The following is a 20,326-nucleotide window of genomic DNA, read 5'->3' as shown; positions in this document are numbered from 1 at the left end:
CTGGAGCTTTGGAGGGAAAAAGCAATATTTGGGCATTTGTATTCTTCAAAAATTTCCAAGATAATTCTGATATGCATCTTGATTTTAAAGACTGATTACATGTTTTTCTATTAAATGGTAGCTTTAGTGAAATAGAATTGTGTTATTTTCTGTTGACCAATCATGATACAGTAGTATTAAGTGAATAATAGTTACATAATCACAGTAGTAAAAGATGTTTATCAGTTTTCACAATCAATAGCCAGAGAATAAAAGATAATTACAGTTGCAAGCCACTATGGCAACATGGTTAACCTAACAATATAAATTAATTATATACAGTTTGGGGGTTAAGTAGAGTGATATGGTAAGTGGAAGTGCATACATGCACATATTTTCTTCATCTACCCAGCCAGTCTATGTCTTTCGGTTGGTGTGTTTAATCCATTTACATTTGAAGTAATTATCAGTATGTATGATCTTGTTACCATTTTCTTAATTGTTTTGGGTTTATTTTGTGTAGGTCTTTTCCTTCTATTGTGTTTCCTTTGTAGAGCAGTTCCTTTAGTAGTTCTTGTAAAGCTGGTTTGGTGGTGCTGAATTCTCTTAACTTTTGCTTGTCTGGAAAGCTTTCGATTTCTCTGTCAAATGTGAATGAGAGTCTTGCTGCATAGAGTATTCTTGGTTGTAGGCACTTCCCTTTCATCACTTTAAATATATCATGCCACATTCCCTTTTGGTTTATAGAGTTTCTGTTGAGAAATCAGCTGATAACCTTCTGGGGGTTCCCTTTTATGTTGTCATTTTTCCCTTGTTGCTTTTAATATTTTATATTTGTCTTTAATTGTTGTCAGTTTGATTATTACGTGTCTTGGTGTGTTTCTCCTTGGGCTTATTCTGCCTGGGACACTCTGCTTCTTGGAGTTGGTCGACTATTTCTTTTCCCATGTTAGGAAAGTTTTCAGCTATTATCTCTTCAAATATTTTTTCTCTGGTCCTTTCTCTCCTCATTCTGGAACCCCCATAATGCAAGTGATGGTGCATTTAATGTCCCAAAGCTCTCTTGGGCTTCCCAAGTGGTGCTAAATGGTAAAGAATCTGCCTGCCAATGCAGGAGACATAAGACACTTGGGTTCGATCCCTGGGTCAGGAAAAACCCCTGGAGGAGGCCATGGCAACCCACTCCAGTATTCTTGCCTGGAGAATCCCTTGGACAGAGGAAACTGATGGGCTGCAGTTGATGGGGTCACAGAGAGTTGGGCATGACTGAAGCAACTTAGCAGGCACGTATACACTGGAGGGGATTATGTGGGATAAGTGAGAGAATCATAGCACAAGGCCTGGCATGAAGGCAGCCCCCAACAAAGTCTTATTTCCTGGCCTTCCCTTGGGACAGTCTTCCCTCCAGCACTAACCATTCACAGATAGTATGTCTGAGGACACAAGCCAGCTGTCTTCCACTTGCCCAGTGTGTGGGCATCACCTGAGGGGTAGGGCACTCAGTGTTTGCCTTCAAGAACACACAGGCAGTCCATGAACAGAACAGAGATGACTGGCAGTCCAGACTTCCAGTACAGTAGTGAGCATGTAGTTCCTTTTTCTTTGAGGCCTCAATGTGCTCATGAGGATAGCAGTGTGACGCAGAGGAAGACAGAGTCTGCATCTGATAGTAGTGGTGTAGTGTTAGTTGCTCAGTCGTTTCCAACTCTTTGTGACACCATGAACTGTAGCAGGCCAGGCTCCTCTGTTCATGAGATTTCCCAGGCAAGAATACTGGAGTGGGTTGACATTTTCTTCTTCAGAGGAGTCTGCATCTCGTTGCGTCTGATCACAACTCTGAAGAGTCATCGGCTGCAGGATTCAAGCAGGTCCCTCCACTTCCCTGATCCTGTTTCTTCATTGAAGTTGGTTTAACATGAGGGGTCAGTGAGAGAATACAGGTGAAGGGCTGCATGTTGTCTAGTACTGCTAATGCTGGATGAGGGTTGCCTTCTCCCACATGGATTCCTTATAAGATCCAGTGGAGGGGAGAGCAGTCAGGATGGTCATAGAAGCTCTTTGTTGCTCTCAAGGCCTTACTGTGGCCTGGACCTTTGGGACCGAGTCTTCTGTGATGGTAAAACAGTTCTGTGATATCCATGTGCCATGTGTCTCTCCATCTTAGGGCATAGGCAGAGGCACCAGGATCTTGACTCTGTGCCAGTTCTGTTGGGAGGTTTTACAGAGGGTCTAGCACAGCACTGTCCAGTAGAAATATATATCACGTGTAAGTTTAAATTTTCTAGTAGTCACATTAAAAAGAATGAAAAATAGGAAAATTTTAATGTATTTATTTAAATTAGTATACAGGAGACTTAAGAGACACAGATTCGATCCCTGGGTTGGGAAGATGCCCTGGAGGAGGAAATGGCAACCTGCTCTGCTATTCTTGCCTGAAGAATCCCATGGTCAGAGGAGCTTGGTGGGCTATGGTCCATGGAGTTGCAGAGTCAGTTGGACATGACTGAAGCAACTTAGCATGCACCTAAAATATTGTTTCAACATGTAACCCATATAAAAACATTTATTAATGAGATAAGCTGTTCTTTTTTCATACTAAGTCTTCAAACTCCCATGTATATTTTACATGTACAATAATCTTAATTAGGACTAACCACAGTTCAAGGACCCTAATATTAGATAGGACAGATCTAGTGGGATGTGACCTCCAGGAAATAGAGCCATGCTGCCATCTCGTGGTTATGCTATCAAATAGCATCCTGAGCACCCACAGGCCAGGCCTTGTGCTGGCACCAAAGGCACACAAGTTAAATGCTTATGGTCCTGGAGTGCCTTCATCATCCTAGTGAGAGAAAAGGCACCAACCTTCCAGGAGTCCAAAGTTCCAGAAGAGAAGGCTCTTAGAGTGCTCTGAGATTTGGAAACACCAGGGATGATCAGTTCAGTTCAGTCGCTCAGTCCTGTCCAACCCCTTGCGACCCCATGGACTGCAGCATGCCAGGCCTCCCTGTCCGTCACCAACTCCCAGAACTTGCTCAAACGCATGTCCATTGAGCTGGTGATGCCATCCAGCCATTTCATCCTCTGTTGTCCCCTTCTCCTCTGGCCTTCAGTCTTTCCCAGCATCCAGATCTTTTCCAGTGAGCCAGTTCTTCGCGTCAGGTGGCCAAAGTATTAGAACTTTAGCTTCAACATCAACCCTTCCAATAAATATTCAGGACTGATCTCCTTTAGGATTGACTGGTTTGATATCCTTGCTGTCCAGGGGACTCTCAAGAGTCTTCTCCAACATCACAGTTCAAAAGCATCATTTCTTCGGTGCTCAGTATTCTTTATAGTCCAACTCTCACATCCATGCATGACTACCGGAAAGACCATAGCTTTGACTAGATGGACATTTGTTGGCAAAGTAATGTCTCTGCTTTTTAATATGCTGTCTAGGTTGGTAGATCCGTGGTAGCCCACAGCACCAGGAATGATAGTCAGCCAGAGATGTGAGAAGACTTGAGGAACAAGGAGGCACTTCATTTGCTTTTTAAAAACAACTTTTCTCATTGCTCAGATTTTCTATTTTTTCATTTGTTTCAAAGACTTTGTACTTGCTTCTTAAAATATTTTTATAATGCCTGCTTTAAAATTCTTGTCATAAATTCCATTATTTGATTCATTCTGGGGTTTGATTGTCTTGGCATTTGTGGATAATTTATACTAGATAGGAGCCTCTGGATTCTATCTTCTTCTTCTTTTTTTTTTTAGGAGTTGGGGTTTAAAATAAGGACCAGCTGAATGCAGCTGTTCGGCTTCCCACTGGGCCCTGGAAACACTTGCTTGGCAAAATGGAGCACTTACAGTGTGCCGCTGCAGTGGATGGGTACCTTTCAGGCCTGTGTGGGTCACCAGTTCACATCTGCTCACTGCCTCTGAGTGAAGGTTTTGGTTGGCGCCACTGACACTTGGAGAAAGAGGAGCAAACAAAGTGCTCGTTAGACCCACCACCTATCATCTTACTTTACCTCATTAATCCCAGGGGAATGGAAACTCACTTTCCCAATTGACCCCCTGGAAGCAAGAGAGGACTGAAGCAGAGTGATGACTACCCTCCCTAGCACCATCTTATTCTGCCTTAGTAATGCCACCTGGGGTGAAGGCTCAGGTTCCCTAGGGGTCCTCTTGATGGGGTTTTAGGGTGAGTGAACTGCTTACTAACTGTGCTTCACTCTCTGCCTGTTTAATCTCATTGCTGGCAGGTGGGGGTGGAGGTTTAGCTCTGTCTTGGACTCTGCTGGCACATCGGGTGGAGTGGGGGAGAATGAATTACTCACTGAATCAGAACTGCATTGCTTTGTTCAGTGTGGATGCTGGATATGGGTGCAGACACTAGGCCTTGCTGATCGGGTGGCGGGATGGGGTAGGGAGGGAGTGGGTATTAGTGTAGTGTGACTAGCTTCATTATTGTATCTTGTCATTAAGTTTTTTTACTGTCAGGTGAGGAGGAAGTTCAAAATGCTGTAGGACTCCACTTAACACTGCTCTAGGGGTGAAGGAAGAAAGTTGGGGATTGGAGCACTGCCTGTTTCCCTTAGTGAAGGATGAAAGATCAATCTCCACCTAGCCTACTGACACCATTTGAAGCTGGAGGGCAGCTTGCAAGGTGGAGGAGGATAAGTAGAAGATCAGCCTCTGCTTGGCTCTATGAAACTATGAAGCAGGATGGAGTTTTTTCATCTGTTCTTGGTTAGAGGAGGGTCTGAGTATTGCCAAAAAGGTTTTCTGATGTTAAACATATGTTTTCCTAGTCTTTGGCTAGGGAGAACAAAGTTTTCTTATTTCTTGGACGTTTTTTGGTCCATGCCTTGTTGGGCTGTTCCTGCTTGGAGGCTTCTTCAGCACTCTGTCCAGTATATATAAGGGGCAATAGAAACAGTGAATCCACTACTGTATGGAACCTCACATCCCATGGCCCAATGACAGTCTTCTTTCTTTCTATTACATTCAGATTCTGCCTATACTTGTGTTATGCCCAGTATTTTTAGTGGTAGGAGGAAGAACCTGGGAGAAAGGTTTTGCTGAAATTCAAAATGCATTTTTCCTTTTATTTTACTAAATCATAAATGTACAATAGCATCCTAACTCTGTGGTGGTGGTGGTTGTTTAGTCGCTAAGTCGTGTCCGACTCTTTTGCGACCCCATGGACTGTGGACTGCCAGGCTCCTCTGTCCATGGGATTTTGCAGGCAAGAATATTGGAGTGGGTTGCCATTTCCTTCCCAACCCAGGGATTGAACCTGCGTCTCCTGCATTGGCAGGTGGATTCTTTTTTTTTTTTTTTTCATTTAAATTTATTTATTTTTAACTGGAGGATAATTGCCTTATAATATTGTGTTGGTTTCAGCTATATATCAACATGAACCAGTCAGAGGTGTGTGCTATGCTGTGCTTAGTTGCTCAGTCATGTCTGACTCTTTGCTACCCCTTAGAATGCAGCCCACTAGGCTCCTCTGTCCATGGGGATTCTTGAGGCAAGAATATTGAAGTGGGTTGCCATGCCCTCCTCCAGGGGATCTTCCCAACCCAGGGATCAAACCCAGGTCTCCCGAATTGCAGGTGGATTCTTTACTGTTTTAGCCACCAGGGAAGCCAATCATAGTGCTCTGTGGCAACCTAGAAGGATGGGATGAAACGGGAGGTAGGAGGGAGGTTTAAGAGGGAGAGGGACATACATATGTATACCTATGACTACCTATGACTTCCCTGGTGGCTCAGATGGTAAAGAATCTGCCTGCAATACAGGAGACCTGGGTTCGATCCCTGGGTTGGGAGTATCCCCTGGAGGAGGACATGGCAACCCACTCCAGTATTCTTGCCTGGAGAATCCCATGGACAGAGGAGCCTGGCAGGCTACAGCCCATGGGGTCACAAAGAGTCAGACACAACTGAGTGCCTAAGCACAGCACATCTATGACTACAAGTGTGTGTCCCCCTCCCTCTTAAACCTCCCTCCTACCTCCCACTCCCTCCTACCACTCCAGGTTGTCACAGGGCACTGGAGTTGAGCTCCCTGAATCATACAGCAAATTCCCACTGCCCATCTGTTTTACATACGGTGACGTATATGTGTTAATGCTACTCTCTCAATTCATCCCACTCTCTCATTCCACCCCCCACTGTGTCTACGTGTCTGTTCTCTATGTCTATGTCTCCATTGCTGCCCTGCAGATGGGTTCATCAGTACCATCTTTCTAGATTCCATATATATGTGTTAATATATGATATTGGTTTTTTTCTTTCTGACTGACTTCACTCTGTATAATAGATTCCAGGTTCATCCACTTTATTAGAACTGAGTCAGATGCATTCCTTTTAATGGCTGGGTAATATTCCATTGTATATATATACCACAGCTTCATTATCCATCCATCTGTCAGTGGATATCTAGGTTACTTCCATGTCCTAGCTATTGTAAATAGAGCTGCAATGCACTTTGGGGTACATGTGTCTTTTTCAATTTTTTGGTTTCCTCAGAGTATATGGTTGGTAGTGGGATTGCTGAGTAATGTGGTTTTATTCCTAGTTTTCTAAGGAACCTCTATACTGTTCTCCATAGTGGCTGTATCGTCTTAAATTCCCACCAACAGTGCAAGAGAGTTCCTTTTTCCCTACACCCTCTCCGGCATTTATTGTTTGTAGATTTTGATGATGGCCATTCTGACCAGTGTAAGGTGATATCTCATTGTAGTTTTGATTTCCATTTCTGTAATAATGAAGGATGCTGAGCATCTTTTCATGTGTTTATTATTCATTTGTATGTATTCTTTGGAGAAATGTCTGTTTCTTTTTCCCACTTTTTGATTGGGTGTTTTGTTTTTCTTGTATTGAGTTTTATGGTGGTTTAGTCGCTAAGTAGTGTCTGACTCTTGCGGCTGCATGGACTGTAGCCCACCAGGCTCCTCTATCCTTAGGATTTTCCAGGCAAGAATATTGGAGTGGGTTGCCATTTCCATCTCCAGTTGAGTTGTATGAGCTGCTTGTATATTTTTGAAATTAATCGTTTGTCAGTTTTGTTTGCTATTATTTTTTCCAATTCTGAGGCTTGTATTTTTACTTTGTTTACAGTTTCCTTTGCTGTGCAAAAACTTTTAAATTTGATTAGGTACCAGTTGTTTATTTTTGTTTCTATTTCCATTACTCTAGGAGGTGGGTCATAGAGGATCTTGCTGTGATTTATGTCATGTGTTTAGTGTTCTGCCTGTTTTCCTCTAAGAGTTTTATAGTTTTTGGTCTTACCTTTGGTCTTTAATCCATTTTGAGTTTATCTTTTTGTATGGTGTTAGGAAGTGTTCTAATTTCATTCTTTAACACATAGTTGTCCAGTTTTCCCAGCAGCACTTATTGAAGAAACTGTCTTTGCCCCATCGTATATTCTTGCCTCCTTTGTCAAAAATAAGGTATCCATAGGTATGTGGGTTTATCTCTGGACTGTCTATCTTGTGCCATTGGTCTATATTTCTGTTTTTGTGCCAGTACCATACTGTCTTGATGACTATAGCTTTGTAGTATAGTCTGAAGTCAGGAAGGTTGATGTCTCTAGCTCAGTTCTTATTTCTCAAGATTGCTTTGTTCTGCCCACTTTTTGATTGGGTTATTTATTTTTCTGGTATTGAGCTGAATGATATGTTGTGCAGTCAAAAAAGAAAATATGCCTCCTTTCTTTCCAAACTACCTAACAGTAATTATCTCAAATGACATCAGCTTTTCCATACTCCTTGCCATAATGTCTAAGCTGATGTTCCTTAGCATCTTCTTTAATTCCACCAACAAACAGCCTCTTCACAGTGCCAAATTTTCCAGATTCCTCTTTGGCTATGGCCCATTATGGCTAACTCACTTGTTCATCAGTTGAATGAGATTTTGCCGCCACAGCAGGATCAACCTCAGTTATGGATGAAAAAGTTACAAAACCAGATACTCTTGATCCTTTGCTGACAGGATCCCTCATACCACACGGTCTGTAAGTTTTCCCCGTGGCTTATAGTAGCTCTTAAATTTCCTTCTGTGGTTTCAAAGCTTGGTGGTGGTTTAGTCACTAAGTTGTGTCCGACTCTTGTGAACCAGTGGACTGTAGCCTGCCAGGCTCTGTCCATGGGATTCTCCAGGTGAGGATACTGGAGTGGGTGCCATTTCCTTCTCTAGAGGGTCTTCCCGACCCAGGAATCAAACCCTCACCTCCTTCATTGCAGGCAGATTTTTTACCAACTGATCTATGATGGAAGCCCCTTCAAAGCTTAAGCCATCAATAATGTTTACAGAAATGTCCTTTTCTCTCTAAACAGGAGACTCAGTCACTTCAGCTGGATTTCAGTCCAGACAGATGAGAGATATGCACCAAGGAGTATGAACATACTTGTCCTGGCACTGCTGCCTTGAGGCATTCGTTTTTTGATGGTCACTGCTTTAGTGTAATGCATGTAAAGACCTTCCATACCACAAAATGGTTTTCAAAATAATTTACATTTCACATTAGATCTCTGATATCTCTCTTATTTTTTTTGATTTACAAAGATTGTTTCTTTTCCAACATGCTGGTACGTGGCAGTGTGTTCTCAGTGGATTTATTAATCAAGGTAGTATCCAATTAAAAACTTTCTCCAAGAAGTCATCTTGGCAAAGGTAATTTAACTTCTGCATTTCTACTTAACCTAACCTTGCATTGTGACTTGTGAGAAGACCCTGCTAGTGAGAAAAAAAGATCATTAGTTGCTATTATTAATCACAGGAAAATAATTCAAATATGCCTTACTTTATCAGTCATCGGGTCAAAAACACATTTCTGTGGGTAGATAATAAAGTTCTATTTAACAAATTTGTAACATTAATTCTCAGGTGTTAAAGCTTTATATTTGTTTTGTGAGCTAGCTTCAGTTCAGTTCAGTTCAATTGCTCAGTCGTGTCCAACTCTTTGCGACCCCATGAATCGCAGCACGCCAAGCCTCCCTGTCCATCCATCACAAACTCCCGGAGTTCACTCAAACTCATGTCCGTTGAGTTGGTGATGCCATCCAGCCATCTCATCCTCTGTCGTCCCCTTCTCCTCCTGCCCCCAATCCCTCCCAGCATCAGGGTCTTTTCCAATGAGTCAGCTCTTCACATGAGGTGGCCAAAGTACTGGAGTTTCAGCTTCAGCATCAGTCCTTCCAATGAACACCCAGGACTGATCTCCTTTAGAATGGACTGGTTGGATCTCCTTGCAATACAAGGGACCCTCAAGAGTCTTCTCCAGCACCACAGTTCAAAAGCATCAGTTTTTCAGTGCTCAGCTTTCTTCACAGTCCAACTCTCACATCCATACATGACTACTGGAAAAACCATAGCCTTGACTAGACAGACCTTTGTTGACAAAGTAATGTCTCTGCTTTTTAGTATGCTATCTAGGTTGGTCATAACTTTCCTTCCAAGGAGTAAGCATCTTTTAATTTCATGGCTGGAATCACCATCTGCAGTGATTTTGGAGCCCAGAAAAGTAAAGTCTGACACTGTTTCCACTGTTTCCCCATCTATTTGCCATGAAGTGATGGGACCAGATGCCATGATCTTAGTTTTCTGAATGTTGAGCTTTAAGCCAACTTTTTCACTCTCCTCTTTCCCAAATAGCTATTTTTCTCAAGCTTACCAAACTGATTTGAAATCACCTGAAAAATTTTCCTCCCTCTCTCCCTTCTGGTTACTTTATTGACTTTCCCTTTAGTTCCATTTAGCTGACTTGCATTACTGTCACATTACAGTTTTATATTAAAATGCTAATAATAGAGGAAATTGGGTTTTATTATTTACCACCATTTTTGTTCTTTTTTAAAAATTCATTTTGTTATTGAAGGATAATTGCTTTACAGAATTTTGTTGTTTTCTGTCAAACCTCAACATGAATCAGCAGTAAGTATACATTTATCCCCTCCCTTTTGAACCTCTCTCCCATCTCCCGCCCCATCCCACCCCTTTAGATTGATACAGAGCCCCTGTTTGAGTTTCCTGAGCCATACAGTAAATTCCCGTTGGCCTTCTATTTTACATTTGGTAATGTAAGTCTCCGTGTTACTCTTTCCATATATCTCACCCTCTCCTCCCCTCTCCCTGTGTCTGTAAGTCTATTCTCTATGTCTGTTTCTCCATTGCTGCCCTGTAAATAAATTCTTCAGTATCATTTTTCTAGATTCTGTATATATGCATTAGAATACTCATATTCTAGATAATAATAAATATTTATAATATTATAAATAATATATATCATTCTATAATATTAATATTATAAAATAATGTAATATTATTATTATTATAAATACATATTTATCTTTTTCTTTCTGACTCACTTCACTCTGTATAATAGGTTCTTTGTTCATCCACCTCATCAGAACTGACTCAAATGTGTTCCTTTTTATGCTGAGTAATATTCCATTGTATATATGTACAACTTCTTTATCCATTCATCTTTTGATGGACATCTAGGTTGCTTCCATGTTCTAGCTATTGTAAATAGTGCTGCAGTGAACAGTGGGATGCATGTGTCTTTTTCAGTTTTGGTTTCCTCAGGGTATATGCCTAGGAGTGGGATTGCTGGGTCATACGGTGGTTTTATTCCTAGTTTTTTAAGGAATCTCCATAACATCTTCCATAGTGACTGTATCAGTTTACATTCCTACCAACAGTGCAAGAGCATTCCCTTTTCTCCACACCCTCTCCAGCATTTATTGTTTGTAGACTTTCTGATGATGGCCATTCTGACTGGTATTTACCACCATTTTTGAATAAATATCATCAATATAGTCATCCAAATAAATATCAAATTACTTTGTGGTGTTGAAATATATGTAAATGCTCTTTTAATTGAATTATTTTAAAGTTACTGCTCATTTTATGGAAAGCCTTGAATTTAGCCTTCTTTGAGATTTTATTTATCTAAGAATATGTATATTTCTGCTTATAGGATTCATATAAAAATGAAAGTGACTATTAAGATTTCTGAAACATATTTTACATACTTCTCCCCTAAATTTAACATAAAGATTTTCTCAATGAAGCATTTTGGCCTAATTTTGCCCCTGTATTGAGGCAAAAATCCTTGTGATTACTTTGATTCCTCGCCATGTGAATATGAAGATTTCCACTCTGTCTGGCAGGTACGGGCACTCACTATTCCTGGCCTTATGTGTGCTCAGGCATTTTCCACTTATCTTTTTCAGTTTCTTTCCTGGGAGTTGCACTCCTGCATGTTGGTAGGCACTCAACTGATACTTGAGGAAGAAGTTGCTCCACTCTGATTTCCCTTTTCTGTCCTGTGACCTGAAATTTCTTAAGGCTCATTTGGCTCCTTACCCGTTTCTCAGGGTCCATTGCTCTTCACTGTCTTTTGTCCAGTGTCTTCAGAAGTGTCATTTCACATATTTCCTTCTTTTTAAAGTTGTTTTAGGCAAGAGGTTAAATCTGGTTCCCATTACTTCATTTTGAGTATTGAGTAAATAGGAAGTAATTTGAAAACATTTTTGTCAAATTTCTAGAAAAAGAGTTATGTCTGTTTATAAACACTTCAAAATGTTTTTAAGCTTCCTGCTCTGTTACATCTAATCAAGAGATTTTTTTGTATTAGTAAAATAATTTTAATTTTAGTTATTATAGCTTTAAATGTCTGCAGGCTTAGTTTTTCTTCGTTTTCTTCTAATCATTATTTTATTAATAAACTTCAGAATTTTCCTGTTTAAAAAAGGAAAAATGCCAAGACTTTTGGCATATTTTAGAAGTACATTCATTACACGCTGTTATTAAAATATAAAAACATTCAGGCAAATCTGTAGTATGAAGGACAGGTACACATCCAGGTGACTAAAAACTAACAGGACCCTTAGTTTAAAAAAACAAAGTTAAAAAAGGAGGATTTTAGTGTTCATTTGAACAGCCCTTCTCATCTACCTGAAAGTCATTTTGACTTTAATTGTGCTAAACCACTTCAGTCAGACGAACTCTGTGCGACCCTATGGACTGCAGCCCGCCAGGCTCCTCTGTCCATGGAATTCTCCAGGCAAGAATACTGGAGTAGGTTGCCCCGTGCCCTTCTCCAGGGAATCTTCCCAACCTAGGGATGAAACGCACGCCTCTTACATCTAACCTGCACTGACAGAGGGTTCTTTACCACTAGCGCCACCTGGGAAACCCCATGAAGATGGAGGTGCCAGGGATTAAAACACGGATCTCATAAATGCGAAACACACACTCCACCACAAAGCCACCAGCCACCCCCCCCCCACACACACACATCTTGTCTACTCTGTAAATGTGTGTGCTGTGCTAAGCGTTCAGTCGTGTCCGACTCTGCGAGCCCATGGACTGTAGCGTGCCAGGCTCCTCTGTCCATGTAGATTCTCCAGACCAGAATACTGGAGTGGGATGCCATGCCATTTTCCAGGGCATCTTCCCAACCCTGGAATCGAACTCAGGTCTCCCGCATTGCAGGCGGATTCTTTACCGCCTGAGCCACCAGGGAAGCTCTTGTCTGGTTTTTCACAATTTCTCCCAGGGCCCAAGTGACTGTAATTCTGAAACTTGAGTGAGAGTACTACAGTTGAAAACCAGGTCCAGTTGGTAGGCATGCCCTCCCCCGGGGGCATTGTGGGTAGTGTAGTCCCACGCCTCTAGCTCACTGAGCGCGGTCTTGAGCTCTGGAGCGTTTAGGGTTGTGCGATCTCGCACCCCGGGGAACTTTGGGTATTGTAGTCCCCGCCCCGAGGTTTTGTGGGTAGCGTACTTCGAGCCGCGCTGTCGTATTTTTGGACGTGGTGACAGTCTGTCAGTGCTTGTGGTGAGCTATCCCGCCTCTGGCTGCTGAGTCCGAGGGATAGAGGCGCCGGAAAGCCGGAAAGCCGGGAGAGGGCGGGCAGGTTTGGTACGCCCTGTCCGCGGGTTCTTTGAGGTTTGATTTCTTTTCCCCCCCGGGATCAGGCGCAGTCCACCTCGGAGGAGCTGTTGGCAGAGGTCTCGGGTCGCTCAGTGTCCAGCGGTGCTCGGTACTCAGCGCCCTTCCTGAGGGGTCGAGACTGGTGCGGGTGGCTTGGGGGACACAAGAAACCTTTGTCCGGAGCAAACGTCCCCACTGCTGAATGTGTGCCTTGGACATTCTTCCTTGGTGTTAACTGGGTGAGCGCGGCTGGATGATTCCTACCTGGTGATGGAGGTGCCGTTTGGCCCTAAGGACCTAGGTTTTGAGGGGAGGGCTCGCATGGGGCAGACACTCAGACTTACCTTGATTGACGATGGTGGTGGGGGGAACTTGGGTCAGCGGCCTCGGGCCCCACGGGCTCCTGGGGGAGTTGGAAGGGCCGGGTGGGAGTCAGACACCCCGCGTTTGCGTGGGGCACCCTTGTGCTCACTTCTGAGACTCCTCCCGAAGTACTCCTCTGATGCTGGGGCTCTTCCAGCAGCTTGGAGTGGAGCCCACAGGGCAGGAAACTTTGTTCAAGCCATAGGGGACTGGTGGGCTGACTCCCTGAATTACTGGGGATGAGAGAGTGAGAAGAGGGTGGTAAGACGTCCAGACTTAAATTTTATTTTAAATTTTGCTTTATGAAAACATAAACATGCACAGAAGTAGCTGTGAGGTCTCCTGGATTCTTCACACAGATTCACCACTTCTCAACTAGAGCCCTGTTCTTTCTCCCCCAAATCTGCAACCTCAGGTATATATCTCTTTGGGCATTTCCTTTCCCTGAGGGCCTATGTCAGGCCTGTTGTGGGAGCCCTGGCCTCCATAGGGAGATTTCACATACAGGTCTGCCTATATGTGAGTGTCCTTGGGCAAACTGCTGAACCTCCTGGAGCTGTTGGGAGTGTGGAAAGAGGTAAAACAGGGGTCTGGTACGTGTTAATATAATGTTCATTTCTGTTTTTACTAACCTTTATAGGCACGTAGAAGATTAACGTCGTGCTGGATTATGAGCATAACATTAGAGAAGGCTTGTTCTAAAACCCACTTCCCAATTCTGTCCCTTGTACTGTGTTTCTCTTCCATGCCTGTATCTGATACCTTACCTTAGTTAAGTGCTCCTCAACTGCAGGCTTGCGGGTGTCCAGTCCACTGTCTGAACTGGGAGAGAATACTGAGGCTGGAACTACTTCTCTTGTACCAGGTTTTGCCTTGGTGCAGTCTGCTCCCTCACATTCAGAGGGGACTGCCTGTTAGGGAGGAGAGGGTTCCTAGGGGCCCGGCCGACCTGCCTCAGATGCTAGTACTTCCTTGTTTTATTCTTATGGTGTCTTTGGTACTAAAGGAGGGTGTGATATCTTATATCTTATAATATCTTATATATATCTTTGATATCTTATGCCAAAGTCATATCTCCTCTTGGGCACAGAGCTGCAGGTGATGTCCCGGGAAGAGAGGCTTGTTCTTGACGGAGTGCATTCCTGCACAGCTGTCCTGGGGCACATTCCTCTGCTCTCATTTAGGTCTTTCCATCTTCACAGTTGTTCCTGCATTGTTTCTCTCCACATCCATTCACACTGTTGTATTTTCAGGGCCTTGGAGTGCTGGCAAAACAGTGATGGTGAGGAGTACTGTTTTGAGAGCAATAGTCCTGTGTGGTCAGTGTGCTTTCTAAGTCAAGTGTTAGTTGCTCAGCTGTGTCCGACTCTTTGCGACCCCATGGACTGTAGCCCTCCAGGCTCCTCTGTCCATGGAATTCTCCAGGCAAGAATATTGGAGTGGGTAGCAGTTCCCTTCTCTAGAAGATCTTCCCAAACCAGGGACTGAACCCGGGTCTTCTGCATTGCAGGCAGATTCTTTACCATCTGAGCCACCAGGGAAGCCCAAGACTTTTTTTTTTGTTTGTTTATTTGTTTTAACTTAATGATTGTGATTAAGTTAAAATGATTTAACTTAGTGATTGTGCTTCTGTGTCTCTTTTCTACTCTGTCATTTTTTTTACTTCATGTATTTTTTCCAGACTGTGACTTGACTTTTTATTTTCTTGCTAGTATCTTTTATAGAACAGAATTTTTTGAATCTTAACAGACTCCAGCTTACCATTTTATTTTTTCTTTCATGAATTCTGTTTTTGCTGTCATATGTGAAAAGACATTTTCAAGTCCCTGGTCATCTAAATTTTTTCCCGTTATTTTCCAGGAGTTTTATAGTTTCATGCTTTACCTTTAAGTCTGTTATGCATTTTAAGTTGATTTTTGTGGAAGATGTAAGGTCTGTGTATGTGGAAGTTCAGTTGTTCCAGTCCTGCCGTTTAATAAAAAGATAGTCTGTTCTCCATTGAATTTTTTCTTGCTCTGTTAACTTTATTTATGTGTGTCTATTTCTGTGTGCTCTATTCTGTTCCATTGATGTGTTTGTCTATTTTTTTTAAATTTATTTTTTGGCACTACCACATATTTAATTCCTGTAGCTTTATAGTAAGTTTAGAATCTAGTCATGTCAGTCTTCTGACTTTGTTATTCTTCAGTATTGTGTTGTCTCTCTTGGTCACTTGCCTTTCCATATAAACTTTAGAACCAGTTTGTTGACATCTTCAAAGTAACTTGCTGGAATTTTGATGGATTAAATGTATAGATCAAGTTGGAAAGAACTGATGTTTTAACAATATCAAATCAAGTCCACCTATCTATAATATGGACTATCAATTGTTTTAGATCTTTTATTTTTTTCAGCAGAGTTTTGTAGTTTTCCTCATGTATATCTTATACAAATTTTTAAAAGATTTATATCTAAGTATTTTCATTTTTCTGGATGCTACTGTAATGTTTTTGATTTCAAATTCCATCTGTTCATGGCTGGCATATAGGAAAGCAGTTGATTTTTGTATATTAACCTTGTGTCCTGAAGCTTTGATATAATCACACGTTCTAGAAAGAAATCTTGGATTTTCTACATAGACAGTTGGACTTCCCTGGTGGCTCAGTCAGTAAAGAATCCACCTGCAATGCAGGAGCCTGGGCTTGATCCCTGGGGTCAGGAAGATCCTCTGGAGAAGGCAGTTGCAACCCATTCTAGTATTCTTGCCTGGAAAATTCCATGGACAGAAGAACCTGTGGGCTATAGTGCATGGGGTCACAAAGAGTCAGACACAACTTAGTGACTGAACACCACCACCACATAGACAATCAAGTTATCTTCAGAAAAGACAGTTTCATTTCTTTTTCTTAGTCAGTATACCTGTTATTTCTCTTTCTTGTCTTCTTACATTAGCCTGGAATTCCAGCATGATGTTGAATAGGAGTGGTGAAAGGTGACATTCCTGCCTAGTTTCTGATCTTAATGGAATAGCATCTAGTTTCTTACTGTTAAATGCTGTTAGTTATAGATTTTAACTTTTTTAAGCACAGCAACAATTATTTGCAGAGAGTATCAGCACAGCCTATCTTTAGCCTAAGCCTAACAAAATTAAAATCGATTCTTTAATGTCATCTAGTATCTCATCAGTGTTCATATTTCCTTGATTGCCTCCAAAATGTCTAAATAAGGTCCTCACATGGCATTTGAATCTCTCTTCAGTCTCCTTTTATTCCACAAGACCTTTCTCTTTTTATACTATTAACTTGTTGAAGTTTTAACATTAAAAAAAATTGCAAATTATGTCATTTTACTCTCCACACTTCAGCTTCATTTCTTAATAATGATTTGTTTTTCTTTGTATCCAGAATATCACGATCTTACGTAACAATATTCACAATAATTCTCTAACATCACCTAATACCTAATTCATTTGAATTGGCCCTCATAGTTCCCAAAATGTTTTTCAGTTCGTTTGTTCAGATCCCTAGTGGCTCAGATGGTAAAGAATCTGCCTGCAGTGAAGGAGACTGAGGTTCGATACCTGGGTTGGGAAGATTGCCTGGAGAAGGGAATGGCAACCCACTCCAGTATTCTTGCCTGGGAAATCCCATGTACAGAAGAGCCTGGCGGGCTACAGTCCATGGAGTCGCAAAGAGTTGACACAACTGAGCCACTAATACATTCACTTTCACTTGTGCAGATTAGTCAGTCGAGGCTAATAGATGACATCTGAAGAATGATGTTTATTTCTTAAGTGGATTTGTGTTAAGGAAAATCTCCCCTCTAAAAAATTTTGTCATGAAATTGACTTGCTGAAGACCTAGGGTATTTTATGACTGTCCATTCTTACTTTCAAATATCACATTTCAAATCTTGGGTATATAAGTGGAGGGGAAGGAAGAGCCAGATTATGGCTTCTATCTTGCTTCAAATTTCTCTCCAAATCTACATTCTGTCTGAACTGTAGTGCCCTTTCTGTTTTGAATTTCCTAGGCCTTGTCCTTAAGGCTGATGTGGATAGAGAACTTCTGTTTTTACTATGATAAGTCACCATTTCTCGCCATGAATGCTCACCTGTGGGCACTATGAGACCCTTTCCTCTTAATAGAGTCCATACAGTGACTTAATAGAGTCTTACTCAGTTGGTGGGGCTGTGGGCTTCATTTACCAACTGGAGATTGGGGCTGAATCTGCCACTGGTGCAGCTCTGGGGGCCTTATGTACAGGACACTGTTAAGAATGGGCAACTCTCTCTGGAGTAGGAGCACTGAGTCCAGGACACTAGACTGCCAGAGAACTCCTGATCCCAGGGAGTACTAATTACTGAGAACTCCCACGAAGGCTTCCACCTCTGTCTAAGACCTGATGTCATCTAACTGCTGGCAACACACAGTGCAGGATGCCTCACCCAAATAAGAAGCATTATGAAAACACAAACCCAGTCATCAGCAGACAGGCTTCCCACAGACACTCCCCAGAAAGGCACCTCACATAGCCCTTCCCATCAGAGGGAAAAAAACTCACTTCCTTCCACCAGAATTTAGGTATAAGTCCCTCCAAATAAGAAGCTTATCCAAACTGCTGGACCAATTTCAACCACCAAGGACAGAGACCAAAAAGAAGAACTATGACCCTAAAACCTGGGGAAAGGAGACTTCAAACCAGTAAGTTAGAAAAAAAGTGAAAAGACAGTGAAATATTGCACAAATGAAGGAGCAAGTTCAAAACTCAAACAAAGAGGAAATAAGCAAACTACCTGAAAAGAATTCAGAGTAATGGTAATAAAGATGATCCAAAACCTTGGAAATAGAATGGAGAAAATGCAACAATCAGTTAACACATTCAATAAGGACTTAGAAAAAATAAAGAATAAACAGACACAAACAAAACAATTACTGAAATTAAAAATACTCAGGAAGGGATCAATAGCAGAATAACTGAGGCAGAACAATAGGTAAGTGAATTGGAAGATAGAATGGTGAAAATAACTGCTGAAGAGCAGAGTAAAGGAAAAAGAATGAAATGAATAGAGGATAATCTCATAGACATCTGGTCAAATATTAAATGCATCAACATTCAAATTATAGGGGTCCCAGAAGAATAAAAGAAGAAGAAAGAGTCTGAGAAAATTTTTGAAATGATTATAGTTGAAAATTTTCCTAACGTGGGAAAGCAAATAGTCCATCAAGTGTTAAGAAGCCCAGAGAGTCCCATTGAGGCTAAACCCAAGGAGAAACATACCAAGACATATACTAATCAAACTAACAAAGATTAAACATAATATTAAAAGTAACAAGGGAAAAGCAGCGAGTAACATACAAAGGAAACTCCATATGATTAACAGCTGATCTTTCAGCAGAAGCTGCAGGCCAGAAAGGAATGGCAGGATACATTTAAAGTGCTGAAAGGGAAAAATATACAACCAACATTACTTTACCCAGCAAGGATCTCATTGAATATCGATGGAGAAATCAAAAGCTAAAGACAAGCAAAAGTTAAAGAGAATTTAGCACCACCAAACTAGCTTTACAACAAATGTTAAAGAGACTTCTATAGGCAGGAAACATAAGGGAAGGAAACCTACAAAAACAAACCCAAAACAATTAAGAAAATGCCAATGGGAACATACACACACACACACATACACACACACACACACACACACACACACATAAATAATTACTTTTAAGTGTAAATGGATGAAATGCTCCAACCAAAAGACACAGATTGGCTAAATGGACACAAAAACAAGACTCATATGTATGCTGTCTATAGGAGACTGACTTCAGACCTGGAAACACATACAGACTGAAAATGAGAGGATAGAAAAAGATATTCCATGCCAATGGAAATCAAAAGAAGAGTAGAGTAGTAATTCTCAAATCAGATAAACCATGAAATAAAGAATATTATTAATAGAAGAGATAAGGAAGGACACTATATGATGATCAAGGGATCAATCCAAGAATACATAACAATTGTAAGTATTTATGCACCCAACATAGGAGCATATCAATGTATAAGGTGAACACTAACAGACATAAAGGGGGAAGTTGACAGTAATACAATAATTGTAGGGGACTTTAACACCCCACTTATGCCAATGGACAGATCATCAAAACAGAAAATTAATAAGGAAATATAAGCCTTAAATGACACATTAGACCAGATGGACCTAATTGAAATTTTTAGGACATTGTATCTAAATGCAGAAGAATACACTTTCTTCTCAAGTGCACATGGAACATTTTCCAGGATAGATCACATCTTGGGTTACCAGTCAAGCCTTGGTAAATTTAAGAAAATTGATATAGTATCAAGCATCTTTTCTAATCACACTGCTATGAGACTAGATACTAATTACAGGAGAAAAACTGTAAAAAGCACAAATACATTCAGATTAAACAATATGTTTCTAAATAACCAACAGATCACTGAAGAAATAAAAGGGGAAATAAAACAATTCCTAGAAACAAATAACAACAAAGACATGACTCAAAACCTATGGTATGCAACAAAAGCAATTCTAAGAAGGAAGTTTATAGCAATACAATCTTACCTCAAGAAATAAGAAAAACATCAAATAGACAATCTAATTTACATGTAAAACAACTGGAAAAAGAATCAAAAAATCCCCAAGTTAGTAGAAGGAAAGAAGTCATAAAGATCAGAGCAGAAATTAATGAAAAGAAATGAAGGAAACGATAGTAAAGATTTAAAAAACTAAAAACTGATTCTTCGAGAAGATAAACAAAATTTACAAGCCATGAGCCAGACTCATCAAGAAAAAAAGGGAGAAGCCTCAAATCAGCAAAATTAGAAATGAAAAAGGAGAGGTCACAGCAGACAATGCAGAAATACAAAGACTCATAAGAGACTATTACAAACAATATATGCCAGTAAAATGGACAACCTGAAGAAATGGATGAATTCTTAGAAAAGTTTAACTTTACAAGACTGAACCAGGAAGAAATAGAAAATTATGGACAACCTATCACAAGCACTGAAATTGAAACTGTGAGAAGAAATC

At 41.0% G+C, this 20,326-nt stretch overlaps 1 protein-coding gene across 9 annotated transcripts in view; it reads left to right on the top strand.

Annotated features, from left to right (window-relative positions):
* ZNF169 (zinc finger protein 169) overlaps window positions 1-20,326 on the top strand; it is an 88,918-nt gene that overhangs the window by 25,684 nt on the left and 42,908 nt on the right. For 3 of the 9 annotated variants that reach the window (XM_043927637.1, XM_043927632.1, XM_043927638.1), the window contains exon 1: window positions 12,828-13,154. The exons of 3 other annotated variants lie outside the window; for them this stretch is intronic. The gene's annotated coding sequence lies outside the window, so the exon portion shown is untranslated. 3 more of the 9 variants (XM_043927634.1, XM_043927640.1, XM_043927633.1) reach the window with 2 other exon arrangements.

Source organism: Cervus elaphus, chromosome 16, assembly GCF_910594005.1.
Source record: "Cervus elaphus chromosome 16, mCerEla1.1, whole genome shotgun sequence".
NCBI lineage: Eukaryota > Metazoa > Chordata > Mammalia > Artiodactyla > Cervidae > Cervus > Cervus elaphus.
The sequence above is the reverse complement of the archived record's forward strand: the minus strand, read 5'-3'. Positions and strand labels throughout refer to the sequence as shown.